The sequence below is a fragment of the Nyctereutes procyonoides genome, unplaced genomic scaffold (assembly GCF_905146905.1).
Source record: "Nyctereutes procyonoides isolate TBG_1078 unplaced genomic scaffold, NYPRO_anot_genome, whole genome shotgun sequence".
Classification (NCBI taxonomy): Eukaryota; Metazoa; Chordata; class Mammalia; order Carnivora; family Canidae; genus Nyctereutes; species Nyctereutes procyonoides.
Window position 1 is genome coordinate 6,361,035 of NW_026575146.1, and position 13,809 is coordinate 6,374,843.

Here is a 13,809-nt window from a genome sequence, read left to right on the forward strand (position 1 = left end):
GCAAGGATTCTATTTTATTCATCTTTGCGGATTTAGAGCACACTGCATGGCAGTGTTTATAGAATAGTCCCCAGAAATAAAGGTGGCCAAAAAGTAGTTCAGGCCAGTAGAATTTTTTTAGATGTGTTTTCTGCATTATCAGGAATCTGTACAGTTTTCACTGAAGATTACACACCTTTTCAACCTTATTTCTCTGCTCCACTCAGCCATAATTCTTCAAATTTATCATGTTCTTTCATGGCCTTTGCCCCAATAACCAACAGTTGTCAGAGATATCCTGTAAGACCTTTATTATTCCTGACTAAACTCAACCACAACATTCTTTGTGATGTTTCCCCTGCCTTTCCTTAGTTTGTAAGTTTTAGGCACTTCTTCCTCTGAAGCTTCATTGTAGCTCATATACCTGCCAATGGCATAGAGTACCTGTTGCTGGCTGAAGACATGCCCGCCACTGGGGCATGGTCGGGGGTTTTGGTGGCAGGGCCTGGAACTTCAGAGATAAATCACATGAATCGAGAAAGTGAGAGGCATATTGTTTGTGCTGACTTGTGGGAGGCAGCATGTATGATGCAGAGAAGGGCCATTAAAATCTTGTGTGATATGCCCATCCTTACCTCACTTCTACAGCCTCCTCTTGCATCACACTGTCTCCCTGTGAGTCTCACTCCCTGCGCTTCAACATTAGCCAGCTACTTAGGGCTTCCTGAACTTGCCACGCCATTTCACTCCTTTAAATCTTTCCCTCAGCAACTGCCTGTGCCTGAAATATTCTTTCCCTCTCACCTGTCTACCTAGTGAACACATTTTATCTTCCAAGACCCTGCTTAGGTGTCTCCTGGTATAATGAATCCTTTCCTTAAGTCCTCCCCTTCCCTCAAAATAGACTGGCCCTTCGTTTCCCCTTTTCTGCACATTTTATCTGTAACAACTTCTTATTACATTTATTTATTGAATGTTTTGTCTTCCCCTACTAAAATGTAAATTTCTTGAACATAGGCAACTGTGCCTTTATTTTATTCTCTCAGCACCCACTGTAGTGTAGAATAAGTAGCAGGCACTCAACAAAGTTTGAGTAAGCAGTGCATATAGTACATATTGAAAAATATAAAAATGATAAATAAGAAAATAGGTTCATAAATAAAAATGTTAAGTAGATTGTCACCTTTATGTATATTTTACAGTTCAAATTTCCTATTAGGAAACTCCAGATTTATGGGTGTTTGTAGGATGGGACTTCTGGTTCTTTATTCAGTTATATGATACAATTAAAAATATTAAATCAAAATTCTTTAAGGGTATCTAAATTGAATTATGAAATAGATTTAAATATATGTATATTATATATATATATAATTTGCTAATAAAAGTTTCTGTGCAGTTCTGAGATTACTCTTGACCATCTAATAAAAAATTCATTCACCGGAACTACAAGACTAATAGCCAACTACATAGAACAGTTTCACAGTGTAAGATTTCAAAGATAGGCACATGCAAAACAAAATGAGATTGCATTGTGTTGTGTTTTATTTTTATTTATTTATTTATTTATTTTTTGCATTGTGTTGTATTTTAGAGATTTAGTTCAATTTAATAATTTTACCAATTTTACCTTTGTTCATTTGAATTCTCTGTAATTTCTTTTTAAAGTTCTGAATACTGTTACAGTAATGAAGTATTTTATTTAAATGTTCTTTACAGATAAATTTTTATATATTTTCTCCATTAGCAGGCTTGGTAGTCTCCATTCACCACAGTCATATTACCAAGCAGGTTTATACGTATAATTTTAAAATTGCCGATTTAAAATACCTATGTATTTACACTATGTCTGATTCATGAACATAATTGACACATGCCCAATGCAGTAGCACGACACATATCTAGTACCTGACCAGAAGTCCACGTCTGTTGAGGGCCATAACATTAGAAGGAAGATGGATAATGTTATAGGAGATGTACCAAAAAAACATGGGGCCCAGTAATTTTTTTTTTAAGATTTTTATTTATTTATTCATGAGAGACATAGAGAGAGAGGCAGAGACACAGGCAGAGGGAGAAGCAGGCTCCATGCAGGGAACCCGACATGGGACTCCCACCCCGGGTCTCCAGGATCACGCCCTGGGCTGAAGGCGGCACTAAACCGCTGAGCCACCCGGGCTGCCCCCCAGTAAGTATTTAGAACTGCATGGGGATCAGTTGATGAAACTTCTCGTAAGTTTCTCTCACTCTTCATATTAAGATGCCATTTTAGATTATATTTTAACTAGCTTATTAGAATCTTCACATGCCATTGAGTTCGTTGATTCATTACAGATGTTTATGGTTGATATAAGATGCAAACCAGTCCTTCCAAGTACTTTTATCTTCCTTTATCCTCTCTTTTTCCCTCTTATCCATAATAGGAACTTATTGTCATCATTTATTTATATCATATTTTCTTTTAAAGATATTTATGCACAGGATGGATTATCCAAAAATTACAGTAAAAAGGAGACACTGAAAAATAACTTTGTCTCCCATCTTAAAGCCCTAATGTATTGGAAAAAAGTAATGAGATATGAATTGGAAAATACACACAAGGTAGTTAGTTATATAATATGTTTTGATGAATTATAACCATTCTGTCTTAGATTTATTGCGCTTTTCTTGATCTTTAGAAAATGGTAGCACTCACCACAAAACCACAATACATAAATTGCCAAGTGTGGCTGACTTGCACATTCCTTTAGAAGAACTTATAACTAGTAGACCTTTTAACCATAAGAAATTCATGGACTTGAGGCAATGTATTAAAAGAAATTGGAACGTTTTCTTTTTAAGAGGAGGTAGCGTATAGATCATTATGTACTTCAACCTTTGATGTTTGTTTTTTCCTTTACAAAGTAAATTATTGCAGGATTATAAAGTTGAGAAATCAATTTTCTGCTAACATAATCCTTTGCTCCTTTCAGGCTTTTAAATAACACAAAAGCCGAACATGATAGCTAAATTTAAAGTAAGTAGCATTTAGATGACTGAGATGGTATGTTTCTGTTACTTTATTTTTATGCAAATAACTGCCTATGTAAAGTGGTTCAATATTACAACTGTTTCATGCTATAAAGTTTATGTTAAATGTGGGTTATAATTATCTTGCTCTTAGGCTTAAATGGTGATAGTATTTGAATTTTAGATTTTTTAATTGCATAGATATAGTTGCATTTTAACTCTTGAAAATAACAATATTGTAGATTTGGTGGAGGTGGGGTTTGCTTTGCCTTAGTAAAGTGGTAACATAATGCTCCAAGAAATATAATTCTAATAATTTGCTCTTAAAACTTTGTTGAAATTTTTCACATTCAATTAATGACATTTGTAAATTCTTTTGAGATTAATCGGATGTGAAGTGCATCAACTATTACCTAACTAGAGCATTTGATGACATGCTTAGATAAGGTATCAGTAGAGTAAAAAGTAGTTAAAATAGTGTATGTAATTAGAGAATATATATATTTTTAAGGTTTAATTCTGAAATCATATTGAGGCTAGAAGGTTTCAAAATTTGCTTTAACCTTAATTTTTTAAATGGTAGCATCATTCAGCTATTCTTACTGCATTACCAATGCTTCTTTCTCTGATGAAGATACTCTTTAAGAATAGCTCATCCATAGTCTGATAACGTCAGCCAACCCACAGAAGACACACAAACTGTCATAGTTATGAAAAACTATTAACATCATTTTGACAATAAATAGAGAAGTTGAAACATTCTGCCTCCCAGTAGGCATCTTGGAGAAGTTCACAGTTGTTGAGGTCAGAAGGGCTTTGCAGTACACAGTTCTGTTAAAATTTAACATACGTGTTTCTAAAAGTCACTGTGCTATGTAAATCATGAAGAAAAAAAAAAGCCACAGGGCTTATGGAAAAAGTGGAATTCAGGATACAACACTCAAAGACTGTATCAGAGAACATTAAAAAAAGATAGGAACCTTAGAAAATGACAGTATAGTTTTAAACATGTTAAATGATTAAGAAATATGTACTCATACACAATATACAAAAGATATTGTACTTTGATAAAGTCTTGAAGTTTGCTTGTGGAAGTGAGCATAGATGTGGCAGCTTGTTATTGGAAGTGGTTGAAGAAGTGTTTCCTAAAATCAGGAGGAAAGTTGTAACTCAAGATGTGGATAGGTGGGACCATATGAAGACATGGTGAACTGAGATGGCAGGTATTTGAGGTGTGTTCATAGTTACGTTTTGTGTATTTACACGCAGCTTGTTTCAGCTAAGTGTGGTTTTTCTGTATTCACCTAGTGTTTCTTGCTGGTGAAATCATAGCAAAATTCACTTAATGCTGAAATTGTTCCCTACTATATCAATTGCATAAGAACAAATTTGCAGTTCCAAAACAGGTAACTATAGCAGCATTGACTTACAGCTGAGGGTAACGGATAGATACATGCCACTTTTTATAGTCGTCTTCAAAATCTAGACATTATCTGATGCATGGAGATTTATTGCAGCAAGTACTTACTGAGCATCTATTACTTGGTGTATATTTTCTAAGTATTTAGGATACAGCAGTGGACAATGTAGTCTTTCCATTTTGGGACTAACAGTACTTGTGTAAAGAATTTTGTTTGTTGTCAAGGATTGGTTTTAAGAAATAAAATTAGATGGAAGAGGAAGTCTAACAAAGTCTACTGGGCAACAGGCTTTTCTCTAAAGTTTTATATAATAATATTAAAACTTTAATGTTCTTGTATCTCAAGGAAGGTCTTCTATAATAAAGGCCTTTCTCATCTTCTGTAACCACTTTCCACCCCTTCTGTCCCTCCTTTCTTCTAGCCAAGCAGATGACTGGTTCACTATCTCCAGAATCTGCCTCCTATTTAGTTGCCTTGCTTCATACTTTAACCTTAAAAAAAAAAAAAAAAATGTTAGTTTCCAGGGCATCTGGGTGGCTCAGTCAGTTAAGCATCTACTTCCCAGGGTCCTGGGATTGAGCCCCACGTTTGGGGCTCCCTGCTCAATGGGGAGTCTGCTTCTCCCTCTCCCTCTGTCTGCTGCTCCCCCTACTTGTGCTTTCACTCTGTCAAATAAATAAAATCCTTTTCTAATGTTAATTTCAATTTAGTTAGCATATAGTTATATTAGTTTCAAGTGTGCAGTATATGAATTCACCAGTTCTGTACATTACTCACTATTCCCACAATAAGTATACTCTTAATCCCCTTCACCTGTTTCATTCATCCCCCTACCCACTGCCCTCTGGTAACTACCACTTTGTTCTGTATAGTTAAGAATCTGTTTTTGGTTTCTCTCTTTTTTTTGTTTTATTTCTTAATTCACACATAGAGTGAAATCATTTGGTGTTTGTTTAGTCTTTCTTTGACTTATTTCACTCAGTATTATACACCTTTAGATCCATCCTTGTTGTTGCAAATGGCCAGATTTCATTCTTTTTTATATTCTTAAACTTCCTAAGTACCCATGATTATAGATCCCTACCTCCCACCTCCACCTTCCTTCAGCTCAGAGAGTCCTTTAAACACATATAACACAATTTATACCACTTCTCTGGCACTTTTGTATAGCCTAGTACTGTTTGGTTTTTCAGGGAGCTTTGCCTGAGTTTCCTAGTTACATGAGTTATTTGTCCATATACTTGGAAGAGGAAGGCTTCAAAGGTTCAGTCAACTTTTTTAGTATTCTACAGCCAGGTTAGCATGCAGTCGTTTGCTAAGGTTTTGTTCCTTTGTACTTTGTGGAATTCATGGTATTTAGAATAAATAATTATTACTACCAATGTGTATTTTTTGCTACAGGCCAGGCAAGTGCATTGCAATTTACTTTTACTGTGTTACCACTAATCCTTGAAATTCCTTGAGCTCTTTTCTCCTTTTACAAAGCAGAAAGGATAGTATTAGTGACTAGCACTTGCATAAACTACTTTATTTACTTGTTTGCTTACTCTCACTATTTAAAAATTATTTTATATGTATTATTTAATTTCATAATATGAGGTAGCTACTCCATCATCACCACTTTATAGATGAGGAGACTGAGGCACAGAAAAGTCAAATGATTTGCCCAAGAAGATACTGCAAGTGGCAGATTCAGTTTCCTAAGTAACCACAAATTACAGAATCCTAAATTTATATTTAAGCAGCCACCACTATGTGTCCAATACTGTGCATTTTATATACATTATCTCATTTGTCTCATTAAATGAAACAGTGCCCACTAATACAGAATTGAGGTTGAAATATTTAGCAATGTTTCTCTGCTTTTAACCATTAGCATAGCATGTTCTTTCACCAGAGAATTTTAGAAAAGGATGGCTAAAATAGAATACTGTTTCTTGAAATTCTATTCTTTGGGAAAAATTTAAGTCTATCTCAGAGTAACATTTAATTTATTCACTGATTTCTTTTTTTGATAAGATCTTACACTAGTAAAAGTCAGTACTTTGTCAGGTTTAAATTTTGTAGATCTAAGTAGTTTATACAAGGTTCATTACCAATTACTCCTTTTATTTTTAAAGTTGGATCTCATCATTTGTTCTTTTCATTTTAATAAAACTTTACTTTGGCACCTCCTGAACAGGAGCAGTCAACTTTAATCTTTGATACGCTTTTACTATGTCCATAGTCACTGTCAAGGCATTTTGCTAGAAAGCAATGTATCTCATCTGAATCTGTAACTTCAGTAGAATAGTAGTGATTCCTCTTAACCCCACCTCACCCTATCTTACCCCCTTTTTCTCATTTCCCATGGGGTGAGAATTGTAAAAGCTTTGCTGTTTATTGTACTTGATGGAAAACTAATTTTTGGTCACATGTGATTAATATTCTATATTTTTTCATTAAGAACACTCACACTTTTCTTCCCAAATGCTAGTATGAGAAAGTACCTTGGAGATAGAGCTCATCCCCTATAATAGACCAACTGGCTAGGCTAACAGTATTTACCCAAAAAAAGTAATATAAACTCTGAATATGGATTTAAGCAAAAATTGTGAAATAAGTAATTGGGCAGATAGGCATAGGAGTCGAGAAGCATGGTGGTGTGTATATATGGGAACTGATATGCAAAGCTAAATCTTCATTATCTACAGGAGGAAATCCATAGATAATGTGTAAAATTGAAAAACCAAGAAATAACCTTATGATCGTCTTATGTAGAAACAGCCCAGTGTTGATAGGGTTTACTCTATAGAACAGAATAAGAGTAGGAAGGCATGAGGTTTTAGAAGTTGATGGTTTCCTGATAAATTTTATAGTACTATTTGACTTGTAAACTGTGTACTTGTTTTTGTCTTTACAGTTTTATTTAAATTTTTCATTATAGAATATGTCCTGTTAAAATATTTTCTGGATAAATAAGGTCTTTTAATTTTTTTTTTTTTTTTGTATATACTGTTTAGTTGTTTAGACTGGAAGAATGTGACCTTAGGGAAGAATTAATAATGACTGTATAATGTTTTATATATAATATAACCAAGAATATTTTTCTTTAGGTGTTCTTAAATTATATAGTAGGATTATCTACAGCACTCAGGTTTTAATTAATGCCAGCACCAGAGATGCTTCTCAGATGTTTATCTGCAGCCCAGACCTACTCTCTGAGCCCTAGACCCATCAATCTCTGTTCCTTCTGTGATAACATCTTTTTGGATGTTTTAAAGGTGCCTGAGACTCAGTGTGTTCAAAATCACACCAAGTAATCTGCTCTTTTGTTTTCTTGGTCCTATTGTATCAGTCATTATCCGAAACCAACCTTGTCTCCTACTTCTTCACCCCAATATTTAATCCAACAAATTGCATTAATTTTTACTTCCTAAATATCCCTTCAGGTTTTCCTTCTGCTCAGCCTCCACTGCTGTTTCTGCAGACACAAGCTATTAACATTTCCCAGCTAGCCTCCAGCAGTGGTTTTCTAACAGGGCTTCTCATATATTTTGCCCTTTTCTCCATACGGTACCATTTGTAATGCATACATGATTTCTTGATAGGGTCCCCTTCCCTGACTCTAAGCTTAAATCTTCAGTGGTCGTCCATTACTCTGAAGATAAAACTTCCAAATTGTAATAGCCTCGAAGGTACCTCATGACCTTTTTCTTGCTCTCTGCTCTCTACAGTTTTTCCTCATGTACCATACTCTCTGTTTCTGAATATGAACAAATTTGATAGCCACAAGCTAGACTAAGCTGGCAGCAGGAAGCAGACAGAAGATATAATAGTGTGCAAGTTCCAATAAGCTATCTGAATTAGAAACTTGTGTCGATGTGCCTCTGATACAGGAGTTTCTGTGACTGGAGAGCAAGGACATGGAGTATACTTTATCTTTGGCACAGTATCTGCTGCATTTTAGGCACTCTTTGAATGTATGGGTTGTGGATAATTAGAGGAGGATTATTCCGGTTTTTCTATCTAGTTGCCTCATAAATGAATCAGACCTATAAGTCCTGTTGCTTTTCTCTTTGTTGTTTTTTTCATCGAGGACCATAGTCTCTCTTCTTGTGGGTACAGTTTAAAAAATTAGCTGTGTTACATACTTACAGTCCTGGAAAAAATCACTATGACAAATGATGGTGAACATGAAGACTTGCTAACTATCATAGCTTAAGGTGTCGGTGAGCTGTTTTTCTGTACTTAGTACTCTGCACCGACACGATAATTGTTGAGAGGTCAGAAACAAATTGTTTACATAATCTTTAAGAAAGGAAAAAATAAGGCACATTTTTATAAGGCTTTCCAGTATATTTACTGTTAGATTCTGTAGTATTGTATCTATTCTACTATTTAGAAACCTTAAGAAATTAATCCTCTCAGATCACTTGAGGCGGTGACAGTTCATGTGCCAACACTTTGTATCAAATGCTAGAAACATTTCTAGAAAGTATGATTATATTCTCCAAAGATCAGTCATGCTGCATCTCAGTTATAGAAAATATGTTTCCATTTATTATTAGAAATAATTTTCCAGATTAAGTTATATCGCATGGTTTTCCTTTTGAAATTAAATCCCACCTATTGTTTGTTTCAATAATGAATTTAGTTGTAAAACTTATTTACTCACCACAAAGGCTACATTAAAAACACTTATCTTGCCTTGTCCTTAGAGATTACTCTCACTGCTTGGGATGCCTGGGTGGCTTAGCGGTTAAGCATTTGCCTTCTGCCCAGGAAGTGATCCTGGAGTCCCCAGATCGAGTCCCATATCGGGCTTTCTGCATGGAGCCTGTTTCTCTCTCTGCCTGTCTCTCATGAATAAATAAATAAAAATAAAGAAAGCATTTTTAAAAAAAAGTTTACTCTTGCTGGATATAGAATTTGAGTTGATGTTTTTTCTTTCAGCACATGCATAATGTCATTTGACTGTCTTTTGGCCTCCATAATTTCTGATGACAAGTTGACATCATTGGAATTGTTTCCCTCTGTCATTTCTTTTGCTGCTTTCAACATTTTCTTTGCTTTTCAGCAGTTGGACAGTTAGGCCTATGTGTGGTTTTTCTGGGCTTTTCCTCTTGAGGGCTTGAGCCTAACCTGTTTAGGCTTTGATATTCTTGAGTAAGATCTTTTTATTTGTTTTTGTGTGTTGTTTTTTTTTTTTTGTGTTGTTGTTGTTGTTGTTGTTGTTGTTGTTGAAAACAAGCTCTGGCTGGTTTTATTAAGCATTTTGCTTTTTACCAGTGTGTTCTAATGTACTTCTAGTGATATTAGAATCCCCTGGATCAGTGATAGTCAGTGTATATATACTCTGCAGAGTTTTTCCACATGCCGAGCCCCAATTCAGTAGTATCGCCACTATAGTGACGGACACCATTTTTGGCCTTGGGGTGTAATACTGTTTCAGATTTCCTCAAGGCTGGGCATTTGTTAGCGAGGGTGACTGGTTCTGATCATCTTTAGCATCGGCTCCTGCCCCAGCAAGGACTTTCACTTTTCATGAGGAGTTTGAGCCTTGAGTTGATCTGGAGAGCCTAGAGTTGATTGATTCTAGCAACTGTTTTGTCATCTTTGCAGCCACCATCTTCTGCCTTATGTGTGGGATGACCCCCAACCAGTGGCAGCCACCAGAGTGTCTGGGGAGGTAATCAAGATCTTCATGATCTGTAAATTTATCTTTTACTAACTTGAAGAAATTTTTAGCCACTGTTTCTTCAAATAGTTATTTTCTATCTCACTGTCTGTCCCCTATCCTTCTGGCTCTCCAGTTTTAAGTACCTTAGACTTTGTGATATTTTCCCACAGGTCCCTGACATTCTCTTCCTCCCCACCCTCAGTCATTAATTTTTCCTCCATGGAAAAATTTCTGATTGGAATAATTTCTATGGCTTTATCTTCAAGTTCACTAACTATTCTAGTATTTCCAACATATGGTTAAATCTACCTAGTGACTTTTTTATCTCAGGCATTTTATTTTTCATTTTTTGAACTTGTACTTGGTTCTCCTCTCTTTTTTAACATAGTTTTTTGTGGTTTTTTTTTTTGTTTTTGTTTTTTTCTTTTTCTTTTTAACTGAGATTCAAGCATATTTGCCCTCACATCTTTCAGCATAAAGTAGCTGCTTTAGAATCCTTATGTGCTAGTAATTCTAGCCTCTGGGTCATCTTGGTCTCTCTTCGTTGCCTTCTCTCTTGAGTATGGGTCAGTTTTTCCTATTTCTTACATGTTTCTTTTGAATGACATGTAGAGACTCTGGATTCTATTTTGTTCCTCCAGTAGTGAGTATTGATGTTTGGTTGGTTTCCTTGCTTGCTTGCTTGCTTGCTTCTTACATTAGTAGGCAGTTAACTTGGCTGAACTTCTAGCTACAAACTCTGAAATCTGTTATTTAACAGATTGGCCAGGTTGCTTGGAATCTCACATATGTGTAATTTGGGATCAGAGATGTGTGCAGAATTTATACATAGGATTTGGTGCTCCTTTCTTTCTTTCTGGGATTTACTTACTAGGCTTTCAGCTGTTGCGATTATGCCAAAGTCTAACCTTTGGCTAATTGAGTAGGGCTGTAGGTTCTCTGTCTAGGTTTCAGCTATCCAAACCATGTGGGGCCTGCTCTCTGGCTAAACGCCATTTTAAAAAAAATGGAAAATCACTCCATGCTGTTTGTTACCTTCTAAGTACTGACTCCCCCCGACTTCTCCTGCCTATCATCCTTCTATTGCTGTTTATGCCTTCTGCCTTCAAGTAGTTGCTTTTATGCTTTGCCTGGTGTTTAAAGTTGTTTATGAGAGAGTTGATCTAATAGGAGCTACTCAGCCATTATGAGAAATATAATCCCTAAAATACAGTTGTATGTTTGAACAATCTTCTTGTTTGTGTACTTGATGGTCTTTGTAAGAAAAGCAAGTGTGATAAGAGTTTTTCAAAAAATCTTGGAAATTTGTCTTTTAATAATGGAAATAAGTCTGAATTTATATTCATGATTCATTATCCTCTAATAAATGTCCTCAGTTATACCGAAAATGTATTTGCCTGTCTCTCAAAGGGTGTAAAAATTTCCAGATCTAGATCATTTGAAATGTGTTTTAGAAGCAAAGTAACATGAAGAAACCATGCAATAAAACCTTCGTTTCATCCAACAAATGTTACATCTTTGACCTAGGTCCTGGGGTATGGCAGTGAACTTCAAAGTTCTTGATCCTGTGGAGTTAATGTTTTGGGAATAGATAGATAAGTAATAAATAAATACATATCAGGTACTGACTTGCTATGAAGAAAAGCAAGGTATGAGGATGTGATGGGCATTATTTTAGAGAGATTGGTCGAAGAAACTTTCTGTGAAAGTGACATTTGATCAGAGATCTTAATGAAGTAAGAGTGGAGGCCACGCATGTATCTGAGGGTATAAAATGTTTTAGGCAGAAGGAGCAGCAAATGCAAAAACCCTACAGGAGGAAAGAGTGGCTTTTTTAGAACCAACTAGAGCTTAGACAACCTGGAGAGTGGTAGAAGTGAAGTCCAAAGGGGTGGCACTTAGCCAGGGGCCTTGTAAGATTTTTAGCAGGGGATTTTGCCCAAATTTACTTTACACAAAGATCACTTCACTCAGTAGAGTAAGGGGCAGGTGTGGAACAGAAAGTGAAGGCAAGGAGGAAAGCGGTTGAGAGACCTTTGCAGCGGCACTCTAGGTAAATTACAGCGATAGCTCAGATGAGAACAATAACAGAGGTGGGAGAAAGTGATCAGATTATAGGTACAGCCAATGAGACATGATGCTGGATTCGAAATGGGATATGAAAGAAAGATCAACTGGATAAATGATGGCACCATTTACTGGGATGAAAAAAGACTACGGAAGCATTGGTTTGGATGGCGGAGGGAATTAAGAGTTTAATTTTGGACATACTAAGTTTGAAGTGAGTTTTAGTTGTCCAAAAGGAGCTGTCAGGCAGGTAACTGGCTATATTAGTGTGGAACTCAAGGAAGAGCGCTCCCTTGGCCTTGCAGATAGAAATTTGTAAAGCCTGTGTGTAAGGCAGTATATTGGGATGAAATTACCTGCAGAGGAATGTAGGTGTAGTTGAAAAGAAACTAGTTCTGAACTCCATTGTCTACCAATATTTAGATGTCCAGAAAAGGAAGAAGGTCTAACAAAACTGAGAGGGAGCTGCCAGGGGTAGGAGAAACACCAGAAGAGTATAAATCTCAGAAGCCAAGTGAATCTCCCTTTAAAAAGGGATTGGCTGACTGGGTCCTAAGCTGTGGTTGGACAGGCACTGAGGATGCTCTCTTTAGGTCAGAAAACCTCAGGTTTTCTGACAGCTTTGATAAGTATAGTTTTAGTGGAGAAAAACTGTGAAAGCCTGATTGGGTTTAAGAGAGATTAGTAGGGAGGAAAGGAAGATACTTAAGTATAAACATCCCTGTCAAGTAGTTTTAGCCCAGAGGAGGGAAGGGGCCGAGAAATGAGCCCATCGCTGAAATGAAGTCAAGGGTAGCTTTCTCAAGTTGAGCAGTGCTGTAGCTCGTTCACATCTTAAGTAATTTTTAAGTATCCTTTACTAATTTTCAGTACTTCTCTCTTCTATACCCCATTGTCACTTTTACCTCTGAGATGTAACTAAGCCAAAGTCACAGAGACAAAAGAATTAAGGAGTTTAATTAAATAATGATAAACTAAAAGGCTTTATTTACCGTGAATGGTATCTAAATGAACTTCTGTTGAGGACTCAGGATTCTACCATAACTGAATTTAATAAATATTTTAATATCCACTGCTCCACTGAACACTGCCTACACAGTGCTAGTTACACAAAAAGGGACAAAGATCTAATTCCTATATTCATGGTGTTTACAAATTTGTTTTTTTAAGCTTATGTTAGCAAAATTAAAAGAAATACTACAGATAAGTCTGTCTTAAAAAGATTGTCTTATTGTTAAATTTATCATTAACTGAAATGATTAAGCAAGTAGCATGATATTTAAATATTATAATGTTATTTAGGTTTAATATACTTACATACTATTTATTATCCCAAAGAGGCTTTCGATACTAAACATGGTTTACATTAAGAACAAAAACTGGGATCCCTGGGTGGCGCAGCGGTTTAGCGCCTGCCTTTGGCCCAGGGCGCGATCCTGGAGACCCGGGATCGAATCCCACGTCGGGCTCCCGGTGCATGGAGCCTGCTTCTCCCTCTGCCTGTGTCTCTGCCTCTCTCTCCCTCTCTCTCTGTGTGACTATCATAAATAAATAAAAATTTAAAAAAAAAAAAAAAAGAACAAAAACTAGGTAGATAGTTCTCCACTTTGGCCACACATGAGAATTACTTGGGGAAGTTTTAAAAATCTGTGTACCCAGGCTGCTCTGCCA

The 13,809-nt window shown here is 36.1% G+C and overlaps 1 protein-coding gene across 3 annotated transcripts in view; it reads left to right on the forward strand.

Annotated features, from left to right (window-relative positions):
- Positions 1 to 13,809, forward strand: part of TAB2 (TGF-beta activated kinase 1 (MAP3K7) binding protein 2) — a 91,282-nt gene that overhangs the window by 27,730 nt on the left and 49,743 nt on the right. The window lies entirely within an intron of this gene.